Source organism: Peromyscus maniculatus, chromosome 6, assembly GCF_049852395.1.
Source record: "Peromyscus maniculatus bairdii isolate BWxNUB_F1_BW_parent chromosome 6, HU_Pman_BW_mat_3.1, whole genome shotgun sequence".
NCBI classification, from domain to species: Eukaryota; Metazoa; Chordata; class Mammalia; order Rodentia; family Cricetidae; genus Peromyscus; species Peromyscus maniculatus.
The window spans coordinates 136,456,618-136,471,221 of NC_134857.1; the positions used below are offsets into that span (position 1 = coordinate 136,456,618).

Genomic DNA, 14,604 nt, shown 5'->3' on the forward strand with positions numbered 1-14,604 from the left:
CAATTGCTATTATTTCTGAAAATGTAACAATAAAAATGTTGTACTGAAGAATAATTGGCAGTACCTACTTAAGAAACATTATATTTGAATAATTATAAAACAAAATTTGTTTGGGGAAAAAAACATTTCACAGTGAAATGCTATTAGGGGGAATCAATAGACACCATAATCACCTAAAGGCAGCAGATTAATCCATAGCAAAATTGATCAGTTCTATGAATGATGCACAAGAAAGAGTCATTTGGCCATGTTCTTAGTAGAAACCACGTGTCAGCAAAGTCAGAAGAATCGTTGGGAAATAAAACAAGAAAGCAAGGTGGGGGCTGCAGAGGAGAGACTGGAAGTGACAATTTTTTCCTCTGAGAACTTAACCTTCAAAACTGTGACAAAATAATTGCTAAATCAAACTGTTGTGAATTCAGAGCAAATGGTAAGAGACAAGGACTGGGCTCAAGGAGGGCAGGGGCAATCCTCACATCCCATTCAACAACTCAGAAGATAGTCTCTAAGAATACTTTCCTGAGGGCCTCTGCTGAAGACTTGTTGATGGATCCGCAAAAGAACAAAAGCTGGGGATTGACCAAGGTTTTAAGATTAGTCAGCAACAGGACGATGTGGATGACTTAGAGAATGACCAAGTCATTCCCTATCTGTGCCACACAAGTTACTCTCAATCACTTAGTTCTGTGCCCAGTGGTTTCACCAACTGACATATTTGTTGTTGTTTTCTCTACAGTTTCTTCATTGTATAGTCTGCAGAATTCCTATCTGTCCTAAATAATTCCAGATTGGAGTCAGATTTTTTTTATATATATTTAGTGTGTTTGTGTAGGCTGGTTTTCAATAATGTAGGAAAATGATCAAATGCCGTTATTCTTTCCATGATTTGGTGAGAAAGACCATCTTCACATTTGGTGGGAACTAAATAGTAAGTTGACAAGGCAAAGCTCTTGGTTCATTGAAAAAGACCAGTTAACATTTACAATAGGTCAAAAGGCTCAACAGTATGGCAGAGCATCAAGTCCAGTGGCTACAGAATGAACATTCGCTGCAGCTCATCAAACATGATGAAGCAAAAGTCATATATTAGGCTTAAAAACAAGGCTTGATAAGTTAAAAAATCTTGTCTCTGACCTTAGTGGAAAAAAAATTTGAAGATAACAACAAAACATCAGAAACTATCATCCATGGATCCTTAAGACCATGCTCATAAACAAAAGTAATGATAACTCCAAAGAATTCCAAAGAAAACCTTTAAATTTTCTTGAAACAAACCAGGTATAGAAATAAAAGCTAACTCATATGTCCAGTGAGGGATCCTGAGACATGGGTCCTGTCTGAGCCTGAGAGGTCATGATCATCCTGTACAACAGAACAAGTTATTGCCACAAATGATAAAACTGCATAATCCTTGAGCTAAATACAAATGTAAAAACAAAATCCTAAAACTTACAGAAAACTGCAAAAAGAAAAAAAAAAAGCTGTAAGTTTGTAGTAATTGTTGCATTTTAAAAACGGCAGGCAAGAAAGTCTGGTGGGTTGGAGTCCAGGGGCCCAAGGAGGGTGAGAGAGAGACATGCCATGCTGACAGCACTCACATGGCGAGTTTTATTGTGGAGGGAATGGAGAGAAGAGAAGGGAGCTGAGGAGAGAAGAGAAAGAAGAGAAGAGAAAAAGAGATGGGAAAGGGGGAAGAGAGGAGATGCAGATGTGACCTAGTGGGGAAGAGAGGGGTAGAGGGAAGAGTGGAGAGGGGAGGGAAGGAGAGGGGAGAGGAGGGGGAATCGAGAGGGGAGAGAGGAAAAAAGGAGAGAGAGAAAGGGGGAAAGTGGGGGCCTTCTATGAGGGGAGGTAGCACATGCACAGAGACACATGATGTTGTCAGGACACCAAGTGGGCCAAGGTGTTGCCTACGTATTAGCCAGATCCCCAGGGAGAAGGTCTGAATGCTAACAGTAATAAAGAACTATGCCAAAAATTAGGTCATGTAATCCCAGTATATGGGAGGCTGAGGCAAAATTTCTGTGAGTTTGAGGCTACAAAATGAGACATTGTCTCAAAAGTCCCCAAACCAAAACATTTTAAAGTAACAAATTCATTGTCCATTCTATTATCTAGGAAAGGCAAGCCCAAAATTAAAAGAAATGACAAAAGAAATGAACAAAATACCAAGTAATGTAGGAAATATTAATAAATAAGTTGATTTTTAAAAATAAAATATTAACAAAACTCTAGGTAGACTAATTTAGAAAAAGAGAAAGATCCAAATAGACATAATCCGTGATGAAAGAGGAGATGTCACAAAAGATTCCACAGATATGTAAAAGACTATTAGTGACAATTATAGGCAGTTAGTTCATACCAACTCAGAAAACCTGGAATAATGGGTGAATATTTACATACAAATAGCCTACTGAAATAGAAACAGGGCGACACAGGAATCCTAACCAGATCAACAATGAGGAGCAAGACTAAAGCAACTATAAAATAACTCCTAATAAAGGAAAGGACCAGCTGTCTTCACTGCAGAATGAGTCAAAATATACGAATTTACAAGTCTCCTAAAACTACTCAAAGGATTAAAAGGGAAGGGACCCGTTGCAATCTCATTCTGTGAGGCTAGTATTACCTGGAACCAAACCCAAAAAAAAAAAAAAAAAGTCCACAAACAAAAATTATGGGCCAACATCCCTGTTAAACACAAATTTAAAAAAAAAAAAAGAAAAGAAAAAAAAAAGAAACAAGCAAACAAACAAACAAAAAAGAACCTCAGAACAAAATACTAGTGAACTGAATCCCTCAACAAGTCAAAACAATTATTCTCAAAAATATGACTTTCCCCAATTTATTGATAGCTCAATGCCAGAAATCCATAATTATAACAAACAAGATCAATAGGATGAAGGATGATGATCAAATGATCATTGAATTAGATGTAGACAAACATTTAATAAACTCATCATCAATCATCAATCTAGCTATCTGATGGAGTCAATTCTTCAGTTCAGGCTCTCTCTTCCCAAGTATGCCAAGATTATAATCAAGATTAGAAATCATACTAAATATCAATATTCCACAGCCATTGTTGTAGATGGTACAGAAAATGATTTATAATCACTGTGTTGTGGGTTTAGAACAAGAAAGCTTATTAGGCATAGAGCAAGCAAAAGAGAATAAACAGCAAGTAGATGATGTCAGAAGCCTCGGACAGATCAACGGCAGACAGCTGGGTCCACAGTGTCTAGCAGACAAGAGACTCAACAAAGATGACAATTGCAGAAGCTGACAGGGAAGCCCTGAAGTAGTAACACTGAAGTTCCCTGCCAGGAGCTGCCAACAGAACAGTTCTCAGCACAGGTGAGCTTCCAGCTTCTCTTCCCACTCAGTAACATCTTTAGGAAATTGTTCACCCTCCTCCAGTTGTTCCCAATTGCACAACGTTGTTAATTCTACTTGCTGGTTTCCTTTCTTTCTGTTTTCCCCCTTGCTTCTTAGGCAGTCCTGGAAGACACTTTAAGAGGAAATTTCTCAGGTCTGAGTCGGGGAGGGCAGGGCAAATCCACTTTCAGAGCCAGCATATCAGTGAGCTGAAATAACACATGACATTTTACCAATGCAATGTACATTACAGCTGCCATTTATCTAATGTGTAAAAGCTAAACACATTTTGTATACTCTCTAGAACATGGAGAGGATGTCCACTCTAAGTACTCTTGTCCAGTCAATACTGGAAGTTTAGTGAGGGATGTCAGAGAAGGAAAAGAAACAGTTCATACAAAAAAGGAAGCCAGATAAGCTTTCTCTCTTCAAAAGGTATGGTACAATGTCAAAGAAGTCCCAAAAACCCTACAACAAGGTCAGTAGAATTAACTAGCAAATTCAGTAATGTCTCCACTTCTGAGATAAAGTTCAAAACTCAGTGCAAATTATACATCAACAGGAAATTGCTAAGAAAGAATTAATGAAGGCAATCTTGTTCATGGACGCTGCAGTAAAACATCTGGGTATACATTTATCCAAAGATGCCTGTGACCTCTACAATGGATATTACAATGTTCTAATGAAATAACCTGAAGAAGTCACAGAAATGGAAATTGGAAAGCCCTCTCATTTGTTTGAAATAGAGCAATAATCCTGCTAATATATACATGGTATAAAATGTGTTTCTGTAGGGGTCTCCAGGGACATGTAACTGAGCTGGAAAAATACACCAAATACACCTGGATGTGGCTGGAGTCCTAGGTTGAATAAAAAGAGGAAACACAGCAGTCTGTTTGCCTGGTTTTCACTGGCATCTGCCATTCTGCTTCCTAGATGGCACTGAGGACCATGATGCCCCTGTCTGCCACATCTTCCCTCCATGACAGACATCAACCTTCTGAAGCATGGGTCAAATGCACTCCTCTTTCTCTTTCTCTCTCTCTCTCACCATTTCTTTTATTTCTGAGATTATAATACAATTATATCATTTCTCCCTTCTCTTTCCTGCCTTCAAACCTTCCCATATATCCCCTCCTTGCTCTCTTTCTAATTCATGGCCTCTTTTTTCATTAATTGTTGTTGCATATACATTCATAAATACAACTTAATCAGTCTGTATAATGTTACCTGTATATATGTTTTCAGGACTGACCATCTGGTATCAGGAAACTGTGGTGGTTTGAATGAGAATAGTGCCCAAAGGCTCATATATTTTAATGCTTAGTCACCAGAGAGTGGAAGTGTTTGAGGAGGATTAGGAAGTGTGGCCTGGTAAGATGAGGTGTGTCACTAAGGGTGGGCTTTGAGTTCCCAAATGCCCACACCAGCCCCAAGTCTATCTTTTCTTCTGCCTGCAACAGGAGAACCAGATGTGAGCTCTCAGCTATTGCTCAAGCACCATACTTGCTTGTCAATCACCACATTTTCTGCCACAGTGATCATGGACACACTCTCTGAACTGTAAACAAGCCCCAGTCAAATGCTTCCCTTTATCAGTTGCTTTGGTCATAATGTTTCACCACAGCAATAGAACAGTGACTAGGACACTAACAAGTTGGTGTGTTACTCCCTAGGGAAGATTAGTTCTCCTCCCTTTAGCAGTCTTTAGTTGCTTGTAGTTCTTTGTGTAAGGGCTAAGGCCTCCTATGCTTTCCTCAGTCCACATCAGCGTGTCTATTGTTTTCATCCTTGTTCAGCTCATGTTTAGGAAGACATAGTGGTGAGAGTCTATGAGTATAGCTTGTATAATACTAGCAGACACAATTTTACAGCAAACTCCCTGATCCTCTGGTTCTAACAAATTTTCTGCCCCCCTCTTCTGCAATGACATCTGAGCATTAAGTATGGGAGTCTGTTGTAGATATATGCATTGGGAATGGGCTCCAAAACTGTATTTTGACTGGCTGTCCTTTTCTGTAATGCTCCCTCAAACAAACAAAAACCATCAAACAAAATCCCAATGACAGGCATGAAGAGCCTGTCATTTTGAGTTGTTGGTCAGTGCTGTTCTAGAGACTCTCAAAACATTTAGTCTATTGCTATTGCCCCTGGTTGCCCTTCAGAGGTAGGAGGTAAGTCCCTATTGTTGAAGATACCATGCCCTTCAGACACAGAGCCCAGAGGGTCCCTGGGCTGGATCTGTCCTGAAAGCCTCCACCCTGATGACTAGCTTTCATGATACAAGGGGGCACCATGCAAACTTCTAAAGGAGAGAAGCAGCCAATAGTCCTACCCAGCTGGGATGCCTATGAACCACCACAACAACCAACATGACACAGTATCCTTAAGGGCACAGTGGTGACACACAAACCTCAACAGTAACCAACTGCTCTTTAGTTGGTCTTAAGACCTGTGTAACAAGAGGGAACTGTGCCTAGTATGGGAAACTTTGACAATGACGAAGGACCAGTGAAACCACAGATCTTGGAGGAGAACTTACAACCACCACTTTACTAAACTAACATAATGCCTAGCTTCACTCTAAACAGTGGTCCTTATACCCAAAAAGTACAGTCCTCACCACTCATCAAGGAAACTGTTCTCTCTTAAGTTGCTTTGGCCCCTACACAATGGGGTTTTTATTAATCCTGTCATTTGCTTCAAGTAGGACACACAGGCATTTCATTAAGTGGACTGAACCAGACACAGAAAGCTAACCCTTGCTCACTTCTTCTCTAAGAAAATTAAAGGTAAGAGTCAACCTAAAATCAGACAAATAATTGGCAGGGGTTGATGTATGGTGAGGGGCAACAATGGCAAATAAAAGGAGGCTGGACTGAGGAGTGGATACAGTGTGCACTCCTCTAAGTCCTACTAATAGATACAATTAATGCATGCTAATCAAAAACAAGTAACTGAATAAATATTTCCAGTTTCCCTCAAGCTATATTATTTGGTTAAACTAAGAGGAATTATTGGCTAAGCTGTAATTAAGCAAAGATTTACCTACTTAAGTATCTTGTTGTAATATGCTTTGCAATATTAAACTAATCTCTGTTTCCTGTTTTGAGTACTCTGTTTTGCATATAAGGTTTAACCCTCTTTCTCTGGCCATTATTGTAAAGTAGTATCACTAGATGACAGCATTGCACATTTACAGTTGAGAAACTGAAACTTCAGTTGTTATCACACTTATTTCACAGTTAAAAGAAATCCTGCATCCCTCTATTCCTGAACAGATTGTGTATCAACCCTGTTCTCATATATAATGTTAGCAAGTTAACACAGAACAGCTCTGTCATGAGACACAGAACTCAAATGTGTGCAGAGAATTACAGCAGACATTGCAGACCTTTCTGCCCTACTTTGCTCTCTGTCACTGACAAAACACTAACCAAAACCAACTTGAGGAGAAAGGGCCTGTTTCTTCTTATACTGCTATGTCACCATTCAATCAAGTCAGCATATGGACTCAAGGCAGGAACTGGAGACAGGCACTGAAACAGAGGCTATGGAGTGATCCTGTCAACCGGCTGGCTCCTCATAGGCTGTTCAACCACCTGTGCAGGGTTGGCACTCACAGTGCTCTGGGTCCTCCCACATCAATATTCAATCTAGAAAATGCCCCCCAAATCTTGCTTACAGGCCAGTCTGAGGAGGTAATTCCTAAATGGAGGTTCCTGCCTCCAATGTGACTCTAGTTTTTGTCAAGTTGACAAAAAACTAAGCAGGTTGTTGGTGTTGTTCCTCAGGAAAGGACTGTTTGTTTGAAAAATAACAACAACAGCAACAAACAGTAACAAGAAAAAGCTGTCAGATTTTTATGATACTATTGATTCGCTATGTCATGATTCATTAATTATTTATATTTCAAAATTACATGAAAATAGAGAACCAATCTCTGGCTAGTCAGTGATTACAAGAAGGTAATCTATAAATTATGTATGAAAAGCCACTCAGCGATATTGAACTCTATAGTCTGTAATCTGAAGCAAAAAGCAGTACTGTATTTGTTGTATAATGTATGCGAGTCTGACACTGTGCCAGTCCTTAAAATATGTTTGCGGAGTCAATGCATAGGTGACGGTATTAACAAATCAAAAAGCCAGAAAACAGTTATTGCTTAAGGCCGGGATACACCCTGCTATCAACTTTAAATGCAGAAATAAATGATCACAATAAGAGTGGTTAATAATGTTTAGCAAAGTACATATATCCCCAAGACTGATTAGGGTACATTAGGTACAGAAGAGCTTCATCTCTCCTGTTGGAGGAAAGCTGAGCCATCCCTTTGAAATAATTATTGCACCGTTTGAGCTGAAAGGATAAAACAATGACCATGAATTTTTCCTTCTCCTTGCATTTGTTTAACAAACCTGAATGAAGTTCTTTTTATAAGTAGATTAAATGAAGGATATCTTAAATTGATAATCTTAGTAATTGGAACTGCACATTGTATAGAAGATCTTCAGGAGGTATATTGTTAAAACCATAAAAGAATTTAGGACAGAATTTTCAAAAGAAAGATAGTGGGAAACTGCCTTTAGATGTGACTGGACTTTGATAAATCCTTTACAATTGTATTCTCATGAAAGAAAGTGAACCTCAATCGATACTGGAAACTGCATGCTGGAAAATCAGTTAGGGGAAGATTCCAGAAGGAAGGTGGAAGGTGATGAGGAAATCTCTTGGCAAGCATTATGGGTTGATGCTTAAGACTTTGATACTGGCAGAAGTTTCTTTTTTAAGTTATTATTTTTTTCAAATTTAAATAAAATTACAGCATTTCCTACTTTCTTTTCCTGCTTCCAAAACCTCCCAAGCTCTCTCAAACTCATGGCCTCTTTTCTTTAAGTGTGTGTGTGTGTGTGTGTGTGTGTGTGTGTGTGTGTGTGTGTTATAAATATACGTGAATATATTCATAGATGTATTTCAATATATTCATAAATATATAAATACAACCTCACAGGAGTTTCTTATAAAAGGTTTAAAAACTCAACTAATAGCTTAGAAGACATTGAAAGATTGTGGTTTTTTTTCAGAGTAGGAAACTCCTAATTATTAAAACATAAGGGATCCAAAATTTAAATGTCCCCCAAAGGGAGGCAATACTTATCCAGAGAGTCTTCATATTGCAATTCATATTCAATAAATAAAACAAAGTAGTAAGAAACAGACAGCTTTCCCGAATGGAAAGGGAAAACCTGGGCAGGGATTTTACAAGAGAAGAAATGCAGTGGCTGGTAAACATATAAAGTGGTAGTTAATGTAATAATCACCAGAAAAATCCAGATGAAAATAACAATAAGTGTCTCTAACAAAGCCAACCACCAAAACAGATACAACTTAATAACACTCACTTATACACACACCCAGACACAGATGAAAACTGCTGCCTGGTGTTTTAAGTGGTGGGAAGTGCCTCTGTAACCAAATGCACCATGCCACATGGTTCATTGTTGGACCACATTCTTAAGACAAGCTGTTAAATACAGTGTAGAAAGAACAAGTGTGTGTATCCAGTGTGTTTTCTAGTATCCAGGAACAGGAAACATTTGTAGCTAAATACATTACACTTTCCCCTAATGAACTACTACACAACACCAAAAAAAAAAAAAGAAAAACAAAAACAAAAGCAAACAAACAAACAAAAAAAAAAAACCACCCTCATAGACATGCTAATCAGAACCTTAAACATGAGAGGAAATCAGAAAAGTGACCACCTCTGGGATTGGTCTATCGTTGAGAAAGGAGTTTGGAATGTTTTGGGGAGTGTTTATTTCATAAGTGTCATGACCTAGATGCTGGTCACCTCTTGTGGTCATTTTCAAAACATGTTACTAAGCCATAAATCAAGCATTTATTAAGGTATTGAATATATTAATAGTTTATGTCAATTGATTAAATAACACCAAACTATTAGGTATGAGGATCTATAAGACCTTCTATGAATTATATTAAATTGCTTCAAACATGGCCCACACTCATTCAGTTTCTGACTGATGTTTGAATATATGGCTGTGAGTATAAGTTTTACTTTATGTTCAAATAATTTCAATTTATAAATAAGAAATTAAGTAACCCACTACCATGTGATTGTAGCCTTTTCTGAGCATAATGTTACAAAACTTAGACTGCAAAGCATCAGTTCCTTTTCAATTTTTCACAGAGAAGGACGGTTTTAAGGGTAGTCGAGTAACATTGTCTTGTTTTACCTAGATGTTTATTTTACAAGATCACTTGGAGTTTTAAAGAGAGAAAGGCTGTGCTTTGTACTAATCCATTCATGTCCACTTCCTATGAAAGCATGCTCTACCTCTACACTGGTAATGACTTCAGCATATCCCTAAGTATTTGCCACAGGGTATGCAGCATAGTAAGCATTTCATCTAGTCACCCATTTAACAATCACAACACCCTATAACACAGTGTTTTTTCCTTGCCCTATTTACTAGAAGAAAAGTATCAAAGAAGGTTGGTGGGCCAGAATCACTCCTCTACCGGGTCCTTGGAGTGTTGTTGTATGGGAAGCCCATAAGATTTATCAGTTACTTCTCTGTGGCTGTAATAAAATGTCATGACCAAAGCAACCCATCAAATAAAGAGTTTATTTAGGCCTACAGTTTGTGGGGTAGGAGCCAATCACAGCAGCAAGTATCAAGTATGGAAACAACAGGAGCAGGGAGCTGAGAGATCGATCCTCAACATGGTGATGAGGCAGAGTGAACTGGTAGTGGGTTAACGATGAACTCACAATGCAGACCCCAGGGACATACTTTCTTCAGAAAAGCTCCACCCCTTACCTTAAACATTGCATAACCTCCCCAAACAGCTCCACTCGGAACCAAGTGTTCAAATACATGAGCCTCTGGGAGGCTTGTTCACACCACCATACATGCAGACTAGTTGGTCCACCACAAGGAAATAAGCACCAACTCAACTCCAGCAGGGAAAGACCCACTGTGGCCTGTCTGAGCTCTTCACCAGACTCGCTGTACTTCGAGTCTAGGTGTTTTGCTTATGCACTGCAGTGTTGAATCGTTACTGCTCCTCCCAGGGACCTATCTGTGCTTCTTTCTTTGGGACCCCACATGCTTCTCTGATTGTAACTTCGGCTGGTCTCTCCATGATGCACCTACCAACTGGCTTCCCAGGCCTCCTTTTCTGCTATTTTTTGTTGCTATGGCAGACACTGATGTGGGGTCTTGGCAGGGTGCTTATTAATTGCTGCACCTGGAGGAGGGAAGCAAGTGTCACTGACAGGTACTGATGGTCTCACTCTGGTTGTACAGATGTCACTATAGTACTCACCCTAGTTATGTCATTCCAGCTGTATTTTATCATTATCATCAGTATTTAGAACACAGTGCTGCCAAATAAGTAGTGTTTGCTTCCTGAGGTCTCAAGATGCCAGAATTTGTGCACTGTTTGCTTCTTGTAGTTTAGGCAAATAATGTTTGCCTGAGTTACAAGATAGATGTAAGGTACTGAAGGTGAAACACAGATGACCAGGTTAGCTCAAGTGCTTTGACTCTGTGAGTTTACATTTCAGATGGATGGCACACACTGGGTATTGGTAGTAACCTTGTTTTACTCTCTGTAAAGGTCCCGGTGCTGAGATAGGAGACAGGAAGTCCACATACAAGAAAAGCAAAGAGATGCCTGCCAGTCTCTTTAGTCTGTTTAACTAAAGCAATAAGTCATAAGAAGGTTGTGACCGTTTGTTTACATCTTGAACATTGTGCCACCGTTCATATCATCCTCGTACAAACATGATGATGTGTCTTCTTTCATCTACATGAAGGACCTTAAGTTTTTATTATCAAATATTCTCTAAGCCTCCTTAGGTATGTTTGTTGTGTTTTCTTTGTCTCTGCAGCTAGCCTACGTCATCCTCAAATACAGAAATTAAATGGTTCTGTGTTTCTCCGTATTTTGAATTTAGTCTAGCTACTAACTCTGTCATGTGTCAAATAAATTTATGAATAAAATTACTTAAGATATCAGACAAATACTATTTTCTAACCATTGTAGGAAATGAAACTAGTGTGTGAATCTGGGAATTCCCCTTTCTATGATGTTTTCGGCGTGATGAAATAGTCCGTGCCTGCATTTCAGAGTACCGTTCAGAAGGATAAGCCAGACAAGCAATGTTGACTGTGGTATGCTGGTTCCGGGTGTAGCCGTGTGTGGATCTGAGCAGGTATTTGCAAGAGCACACAGGCAGTAAAGCAAGCACTTGGATTAAGGTTCTTTTGGCAGTTGGTGGGTTTAGCTTCGAGATTCCTGTTACGATCAGTGATGGTGAGAGGAAGGTGTGGAGAAGGCAAGCATGAAAAGTGAAACTGCAAAGTTTCTCTGATCATAAAGCAACCAGAATCGTCAGCAGCGAAAGCAGGGAGAGCATCAAGAAAATGCACCAGGAGACAGGGGAATGTGGTAGCTGGGAGAGGCAGAAGCCCAGACCTCAGGACGAGGTACAAGTTTGGAGTCACATCAGAACAGCGCTCTCCTGACCTTCCCCCCAGTTGTTGTCTGTATCTCCTTAAATACCCTCCATATAGGAGTCAGGACCAAAGTTAACACCGGACAGAGCTAAGACCACATGGAACACCTGGTGATAGTTGACTCTGGATTAGTTGAATCAGAGACAGGAATACAGACAGGGCTGAGGGAAAGGGAGAACAACCTTTACTTTAGTCAAAGGATATTTTCCCCCAAAGCTTTAAAAACTGCAAGAAAGAACATTTCTACGTTAGAGGAAAATAAAATTTAGAAAGATCCAGTGCTTTTATCTTGGTCATTAAATTCTGTGTTTGCTGTGGGATGTTCTGTATGTCTTGTGGGAGCCCGTTCTCGGGTTCCTCGTGGCTTTACCCAGCAGGTCCGCATAGAGGATGATTAGGACCATGGGCCTGAGTGCAGGTGTCTGAGATGGTCAGCACTTGGCTGTGCTGTGGGATGGTCTGTATCTCAAGTTGTTCTGATTGGTCAATAAATAAAACACTGATTGGCCCGTGGCTAGGCAGGACGTATAGGCGGGACTAACAGAGAGGAGAAATAAAAGAACAGGAAAGCAGAAGGACTCACTGCCAGTCGCCACCCTGACAAGCAGCATGAGAAGATGCCGGTACAGCCACGTGGCAGGGTATAGATTTGTGGAAATGGATTAATTTAAGCTATAAGAACAGTTAGCAAGAAGCCTGCCACGGCCATACAGTTTGAAGCAAAATAAGTCTCTGTGTTTACTTGGTTGGGTCTGAGCGGCTGTGGGACTGGCAGATGACAAAGATTTGTCCTGACTGTGGGCCAGGCAGGAAAACTCTAGCTACATGTGTTTGCTTAGATTGCAGGTTACTGTACTGTATTTTGCCTATTGAAGGTTAGATACCATACGTCCAAATGCTTGTGTTAAAGGCTTACACTCTAGCCATGATGGGTAGTGAAACGTTGAAGAGGCAGGGCTTTGTGGGAGGAAGCAGTCTTGGTAATGTGATCACAAAAGAGGCAATGGGACGCCACTATCAGACTGTACTTTCTTCTTGCTTCCCCTTCATAAGCTAATCTGGCTCCCTTTGCAATAAGAGCGCTGATGTCCTATATAGCCTCCACCACAGACCCAGCAGCAACAATGCTGAATAACCATGCAAACCAGGCCTGAGAAATGGCTCAGGGGATAAAAGCATTTGCCACATGTGCCTGGAAACCTGAGTTGGATCCATGGATTCCATGTAAGAAGCCGGATGCAACGATGGACATCTGTAGCACTAGCACTCCTACAGAGGGGTGTAAGACAGAAAAAGGAGGTTTCCTTGAAGCTCACAAGCCAGCTGTAGTGTAGTGTCAGCACAGGGAGACCTTGCCTCAGCCAGGCAGAAGGTGAGAAACGACTCTTGAAAGTTGTCCCCTGACCATCGCACAGCCACCATGATACACGCGCGCGCACACGTTAGAAGATGATGAATACATAAGTAAATAATTAATTATATTGCAAATATCCAAACTAGGTTCTTTAATAATTTTCTTTTCTTTTTAAAGTTTCTTACTTCAACTCATTGTTTGCCTTTAGTGACAAAGCTCATTGAGATGCTCTCTGGCATAACTGCTGGGAACTGATTTAAGATGAACTCAGTATGACTATCTGTAACATCTCTTTCTTGTTTCCCCCTTCTATCCTATTGATACACACGTACAGTACTATTGATACATCTTATTCATATAGTCATCATCATAGCCATCTTATTGGGCAGATAGGAGGAACCTGAGCTTTAATAGTATGACATGTAAATTTCATCATAATACCCATAGACAAGATCTTTCATGATTTTAAATTTTTGTTTGAATCAGTATTTATGGAACCTTTTCTCCATAACTTGCAATTTATGGTTTACTCCTTTTCAGCTCTTTGACCAAAGAACTAAGCTATCACACTCTTTCTTACTCCCCTACCATTTTTGTGTAGAGGAGGGACCTGAGCTCTTACAATACAGCCCTCGCTAGCAGGAAACTCTCCTTGCAACCCCAAACTGGACATGAATTCCATGGCTTCCTGACTTAACCCCGAGTGCTAGGATTACAAGCCAGCACCACCACCCTAAGCTAAATATTCTCACTCGATGTGACAAATACAGAAACATTTGAACAACTTATGCAAAAGCCTTCAAGCTTCTTGTCTGCACAATTAGAGAAATTGATAAATTACTTTGATTAATTCATAGCTTTAAATTATATCTAACTATTATGCAATGCCTGCTTTCCTTTTCAATTATGTAATAAAATGGTTGACAACAGTAGAGGAGGTAGAACACTTCCTATTTATATTACAGGATTAGTTAATAGACTGACCTGCTCTTCCCAGCTTTACCAAATTAAACAAACAAGACTGTAACCTTTTGTGGGAGTGTCACCATTGTGGGTGTTGATGAACTATACTCCTAAGCCCACTGTCTCATCCAATTAATTTCTAAGTTGTTTGAAAAATAATAGAAATTTAACAAGTGATTGCATCCTTCTTGACAAGAACATACTCTGGGGCATATTTGCTGAATACCTTCTTCTGGAGCTGTCATAATGCAGGTGAGTCATTGGCAGAAATTTAATACATGCCACAAACAGGAAGCTTATCAAACTGCATTTTATACATAAATTTATGTCAAATTAATACATACTTCTAAATCAGGACAG

The 14,604-nt window shown here is 39.7% G+C and overlaps 1 protein-coding gene across 2 annotated transcripts in view; it reads right to left on the reverse strand.

Annotated features, from left to right (window-relative positions):
• The window catches only part of LOC143274021 (uncharacterized), a 211,603-nt gene that overhangs the window by 33,086 nt on the left and 163,913 nt on the right, over window positions 1-14,604 (reverse strand). The window contains exon 6 of one of the 2 annotated variants that reach the window (XR_013052442.1): window positions 3,420-3,587. The exons of the other annotated variant lie outside the window; for it this stretch is intronic. The gene's annotated coding sequence lies outside the window, so the exon portion shown is untranslated. Of the gene's footprint in view, window positions 1-3,419; window positions 3,588-14,604 lie in introns of those variants that run through there. 2 annotated transcript variants of the gene reach the window in all.